Below are 6631 nucleotides of genomic sequence, written 5' to 3' on the forward strand. Positions count from 1 at the left end.
TGCTGATATGTACACAACATAATTACAGGCCTGGATATTACACGTGCCCAAGTTCACGCAAACCGCACGCAGTACCATGGAAATGTAATAAACAAGCAGGTCAGAAGCAGTCTACAGTTAGGACGCGATGCCGCATGCCGATGTGATTATACTGGAATAACGAATGTTTGATATTCGAGCACAAATCCTAAGCAAAGATGGAAGCTAACTTATGAAAACACAGTGTGCATTAGAGATTTTGTAGACTGGGATAATGTGTCTAAATAGTTGGACCTATATTTGTCGAAGGTTCCTTGTCATCCTGGGCGTGTTAGTTTGAAAGGGTTAGTGGTTGACGCCCCGTGGTGTCGTCTGTTAACCAGCACTGAGTTGCCAGCTCTCTCGACCTCTTCATCCAGTTCATAATATATATTAATAATTGTTAGGTTTTTACGTCCCAAAACCAGATATGATTATGAGAGAAGCCGTAGTGGAGGGCTCCAGAAACTTCATCACACTGTGGTTCTTTAACGTGCACGTAAATCTAAGTAAACCATCCTCTTGCATTTCGCCTCCATCGAAATGCGGCCGCCGCGGCAGGGATTCACACCCGCGACCCTTGGCTTCTTCATCCATTTCAGGTGCAGATTTTATACATTCGTAAAAAAAATAAGAAAAGAGGGAATCAGAAGTGACAGAAAAACATAATAAATAGCTCGCCGTTAGGCTGAGAGACGGTGCTGTCGTGGCCTAACGTCTAACGCGGCGGCCTGCAAAGCGAGAGGTCACCCGTTCGATTCCGCGCGTCGGAAAGAATTTCTTAATTATTTTTCTTTGTGCCCTTTCTATATATGTACATACTTATACATATACGGTGAATGACGGCGACGGGGACGGACATTTTCCAGCCGAGACTGTCCATATAATTGCTATCGCAATAAAATAATGGGGAGCAAGGAAACGGCTGGGACGGTGGTGGGGTGCGGCTTAGGACGGAGATAGCCTAGAGAGCTGCTTACAGTCGGTCACAACGGTCACTGTGGCTTGGCGGCTCCCGTTAACGATGTGGTTTTTTAACTGAGTGACGCCTAGAAAAAGAAAACACACACACACACACACACACACACACACACACACACACACACACACACACACAAAGAAACTAAACAGGATAACGCGTGCATACTCACAGCGATTCGGGCACAAACTCTCTCACGCGGTCGTATTCCCATTGCGCTTGGTCCAAGTCAGACTGTTCGTCCTGGTAGCTGCAGTGAGCGAGCAACAAAGCAGAGCTTGAGCGCGATTTTAAATGAGAACAAAGGTGATTCGATTCATGACACGGTACATGCGCAGACTGTGCCGTGGAAAGGCTGTCACGCATCGTGTACTTACCAAAGTATCTCCTCGAGGTCACTGGAGGGTCAGAACGAGCGTAGGTTAATTGCATGTCTGCGCTATAGGTCAGTTATCTTGGTAACGCGGAGACATCGTACAGGTAGATTACGTGCATTTCAGTTTAATTAGCACGAGTTGTGGCTTCGTAATCATGCTGATTACGAAAACGCATTGAGCAAGAGGAAAAATGTTAGAATGAGAACTGCCGAAGTCGTGTGAGTAGAAAGGTCATCACATCTGCGGAACTGAAGTCAGTGTTGAACGCTGGCGTTGCCGGAAAGGGGGGGGGGGGGGTGAGGATCGGGAGGTTCAAGACACACCCCCCCCCCGAGAATTTTCAGTTTTGCATGTGTATATATGCGCATGCACACATACAAACGCACGCACGAACATGCACGTAGTATGGTTGAACCACCCACCCCCTGCCTAGAAAAATTTGTCTACACCCTTGCTGTTGAATGCATGTTGCACCAGTATGTAGTACGTGAAAATACCGCAGGTTAGTGCACCACCGCCCTTTCAACTCTCGATCTCTCTCTTTCTACGCATAATTTCACACGGTCTGCGTAGGTTGTACTCGCGAATAGTTTCACGGTAAATGGGTAACCCTGGATACGTAAACACGTAGGCACTTGTATAGCATTTATTTAATGGTTTATTCGTTCAGTTTTTCTTTTGGTGATTTCTAAGAAAGTATTCATAAGGAGTTTATTCGCCCGTGAAAAGTACTTACGGTTTTTGATAAGGATTGCTTTCAAATTTCCTGCGTTATGAGAGCACAGAGACGGTATAGAGGACAAGGCTACACGCTGGTAGTCGTACATATTCTCTGTACTACAATGGTGTATACTTACTGGAACCGTCCGTCGCTGTCGTGCAAACAAGCGTACACGAAGTATGAACAAACAAGCAGGAACGACAAAAGAGACTGCTTTTTTTTTTCATCTTCTGTAATAAAGGATCGCGCATAGTCAAAACTTACGGATCAAATTTTGCCCGTCTGTAGAACAAAAAAAAAGAGTATACATGGCAATCTTTGTCATTCACAGCGAGAAAGCATACCAAAACAAATAGCTCGTGTATAAATGATGACGTCAGTAAGGACGACACGAGGTCCAAGTGAACTGTGTTCAGAGAAACTGATGGGCTGCTTGGTGAGCCGTGACCATTCCCAGGATTTGGGGACATCTGTGTGTGGCGCCATCTCTCGGCGGTGACGACGGCCTCCTGCCATAACTGAATGGGAGATATGCGAAAAAAAATCATATCTCTTGAAAAAAGCAAGCTATCAAAAACGACTCGGGATTCTATACAGTAGAGAGCTACTGGAACATTTTGGTAAAATTGCAGTATCGCACTACAAAACCTGTGCCTTCCCAGGGCAATTGAACACCGCCCATTAGAAATACATGTGGCCCCATTGTAAAATTTTAAACACTCTGGGAAGCCACGTGGTTAGTAGCGCCACACTGTAATTTTAACAGAATGTTCAAGTAAGTCTCTGCCGTATAGAACCGGGAGTCGTTTTTGATATCTGTATTTTTTCGTCAGATACGATTTTTTTCGCCTATTTCCCATTCAGTTACGGCAGGCCACCGCAGTCCCCGACGACAGATGGCGCTACGTGCATATGTCCCGAAGAGCAGCGCACTTGAAAAGGAGGCGCGTTCGCAGTGCATGTCCTTCTGTGTGCGAGTTAACTTCTAGTTGGTACGTTGGAAGAAGCATGTTCAAAGCCTGTACCAACTAGCCCTTCAAGGGAACTGTAGCGCATCTTCTTTTCAAGTGTGCTGCTGCTTCTTTATCCAAAGTGGCACTTCATGCCTCCCGATTGGCACCTGCCTCTTGTGTTATCAACAGGTGGCCTAAGAACGAAATGTCTAGGGTTAAAGCCAACGTACGCAAAAAAAAAAAAAAGAAATTCCGACGGAGAGAACTCCGGTTGTCGAACCGTTGACTCCAGCATGAATCGTACCTTGTAGACCATCGTTGATGATAACTGCAAGCTTTCACCTATTTTGAACATTTCACTCCTTTATACACCTGCATCAATGACTCAGAAACAGCACAACATATTTGTGACGTTAAAGTATAACTACTATTTTTTTCCCAATAGTTCCATTCAGGCGTGTGCAAACAACTGCGAACGCCAAGAAAGTGCCATCAAAACGAAAAAAAAAATACTATCCCTAAAGCATGCCCGCAAAGGATTTGTAAATATTTCTGTCACGCGCAACGTGTTTTATCAAGATGAGTTGCAAGGTGTAATCTCCCGATGTTTGTGCTCGGCATATTCGTACGTGACATCATGTAGGTGGGTAAACATCTTATATTGTTTTTTGCAGCTCTTTACACACAGCATTTATTTTAGCATGTCTGTACAGACGCTTTTTATGTAGGCCAGGCATAAGATATGTAGCGTACTCATATCGGGCGTCGGTGTATACATAGTCCCGCTTGTGTACACGTGACAAAACATTTAATCAGCTCTGCTGGGCGTTATAATTTCGTTGTTCCGAAGAATAAAAAAAAGTGTGATCTTAAGTTTTCCATGGACGTAATTACTTGGCATTTCGATGGGTTTTCGCTGCTCCCCTTTGACAGTGAGGAGAAAGGCAAATATCAGCGCAACATTTGCTCTTGTTGAACTTGAATATGCGCTGATTGGAAGATCACAAGAACACGCACAGAAACGGTTTAACAGGCGGAAGTGCAACTTTCAACTGATTTTATTTTCCAAGCGTTGTTCATATATATATATATTATATATATATATATATATATATATATATATATATATATATATATATATATAATATATATATATATATATATATATATATATATATATATATATATATATATATATATATATAGTATAAAGTAAATATGAAAGCGATAGGAAGCACCAGCCCCACCTATACGACAGCATTTGCTGTTTTAAGATTTCTCTGCAGTTACTACGAGCCCCTGAGTTGCAACACACATTTTCTGTTGTGACAAATGAAGTGAATTCTGTCGCGTGTGTGTCGTTACAACAGGGAGCTGAAGTACTACAACAAGTGTCTGTGGTACCGCAGAAAAATGTGCTGTCACAACAGACATCGAATTTTCGCAACAGGAATGTCCCTTAAATAACGTGAGAAATGTGATGTACCATTACAGAACCCTGTTGACATGACAGACCCCCCAACAGAGCCTCGCGGCTGACGATAGGGCTACAACAGCATGCCATGTCCCAAAATACATGACGTCAAAATATTCTGTCGTCTTATTCCGCTGCATTTTTCAACTGGGATATGTTTTAAAGAAACCAAGATAGCGGCACTTACCTCCACTTATACGGACCAGTGGGCAGATTGCCAGCAGCGCTGCGGCGGGAAAAAAATATGCGTTAGTGCGTTCGCAAAACCCACAAGGAGGGATCGAATACCTGGGCGCGAAGCTGATGCTCGTGCCCGACGTCTTGTCGTCCGGCGGAGTGGCGCTGGTTTTTGAAAAATAAGCGTAAAAATGAGCACTTATGCGTTATCTCGTCTTTTGCAATTTGTGGACGATTAATCATGCGTAATCGAGTCTTTTTTTTCTTTGTTTGACAGTGATAGCATAAGAGATGAGCAATATGTTGGTTACATTGTCTGCTGTGTTATGAGAGTGTTTCGGTAGTGAAGACCGAAACACCGTTATGACGCAACAAAATATGTCACAAGCAAGTGCCTTAAGTACGTGTGTTCATAGAAAGGCTTTCGACGTTCGTAACTGGAACTCGTTCAAGTCCGGCCGATTAATATTATCATTTTGTGGTATCACATGTCGTATGTGCTGCCTGGCTTAAGATGTGCACTGCGGCAAAGCTCTATAGACAGCCGAATGGAAATGCCCAAAATTCATCCTTATGGCCCTGCGGCTCGAAGGTGTAACCAAACTACACTCTAAACATGGTAACCGATAAATGTGATTTTGTGCACCGATAGTAAGGGTTACACAGTTTAGAATTTATGCACGCAAAGCTAATGTAACCCTTACTTTATAGGTGCACAAGACCTCATTTATCGGTTACCACGTTTAGTGTGTAGTGTCCTCACCAGTTTAAGACGCTTCACAAGGCGCTTCAGGCTGTGCTATAGTTGGCGCTGAGTGAACGCGATTCGAAGCACTTACATGGATTCTTCGACCTCAACGCCCTCGTACATGTAGTCGTCCATTCGCATCAGGTACTTGGAAAGCTTAAGGTTGACCACTATTGTGACCGTAAATAATAAACATACGAGCCACAGTGCGCACCACACGCCATTCTGTAAAAAAAAAAAAACAGCAACAACGAGTGCTTTAGAACGAGCAGTAAATAGAGAGGACGAAAGTGCGTTAAAAGGCTCGGTGGTTGACCAGAGGCAGTTTTTTTCCGGATAGCCTTCACGGGGAAATGACCTCAGGGTCATCTTGAGCGTCTAAGTATGGGAACGCCGATTCCTTCCGTCGCCTCGCTGAGTAATGAAGAGGCGAGAAAGAAAATTCGAGTGTGGCGCACACTAGAGCAGTGCACCCACCATGCCTTCACGCAATTCCGTCACACTTGAGTTGACTTTATCATCACAACGTTGCGTAGTGCATTTTTCTGGGTATCTCGTACATTGCCGAAACTGTTCGGACACATCTGGAACCGAATCCACAAATAGTCTCCCGTTTCTCGACTGGATCTGCTAATGATACGTTCAGATTGAGGATTTTGCTGAAGCTTTCTCTTACGAGAAATATTCTAGCGTAAGCATGTTTTGTAGACAGTGGTCCCGACCAGTTGTTTTTAATTCATACACTTCCCTTCCTTTCATCCCAATGTTTATTTTACATTCAGTTGAAATGTTATTATTCCTCTAATGCTTTATACTTTGTAACATGATTTCTTCTATTGTTTTGAAACGAAGTTCACCGCTGTCTGCCTGGGGGACCGGAGCTTTGTCAAGCCGAAGAACTTTCGGCCTTTTCTCCAGTTCTCCCTTTTTCTCCTCATGTATGAAATAGTGAAAATAAAAAAAATTGATTGATTGATTGATTGATTGATTGATTGATTGATTGATTGATTGATTGATTGATTGATTGATTGATTGATTGATTGATTGATTGATTGATTGATCTTTGCACCACTGGTACGACATACACGCATGAACAAACCGGATGTATCTGGAAAATTAGTTTTTTTTTTCTGAAATTTTATATGGGAAGACGCACTGGCCAATCGCCACTCGGACTGGTAATA

General features: G+C 43.3%; 1 long non-coding RNA gene across 1 annotated transcript; it reads right to left on the reverse strand.

Moving 5' to 3' along the window:
• Window positions 1–4706: 4706 nt before the first annotated feature.
• On the reverse strand, window positions 4707–5667 carry LOC119381186 (uncharacterized). The gene is made up of 3 exons (XR_005181314.2): window positions 5539–5667; window positions 4811–4864; window positions 4707–4748 (listed from the first exon to the last, which is right to left on the reverse strand). It is a non-coding gene; the product is annotated as an uncharacterized LOC119381186 (long non-coding RNA).
• Between the last annotated feature and the right edge of the window lie 964 nt (window positions 5668–6631).

The sequence above is a fragment of the Rhipicephalus sanguineus genome, chromosome 2, assembly GCF_013339695.2.
Source record: "Rhipicephalus sanguineus isolate Rsan-2018 chromosome 2, BIME_Rsan_1.4, whole genome shotgun sequence".
Taxonomy (NCBI): domain Eukaryota; kingdom Metazoa; phylum Arthropoda; class Arachnida; order Ixodida; family Ixodidae; genus Rhipicephalus; species Rhipicephalus sanguineus.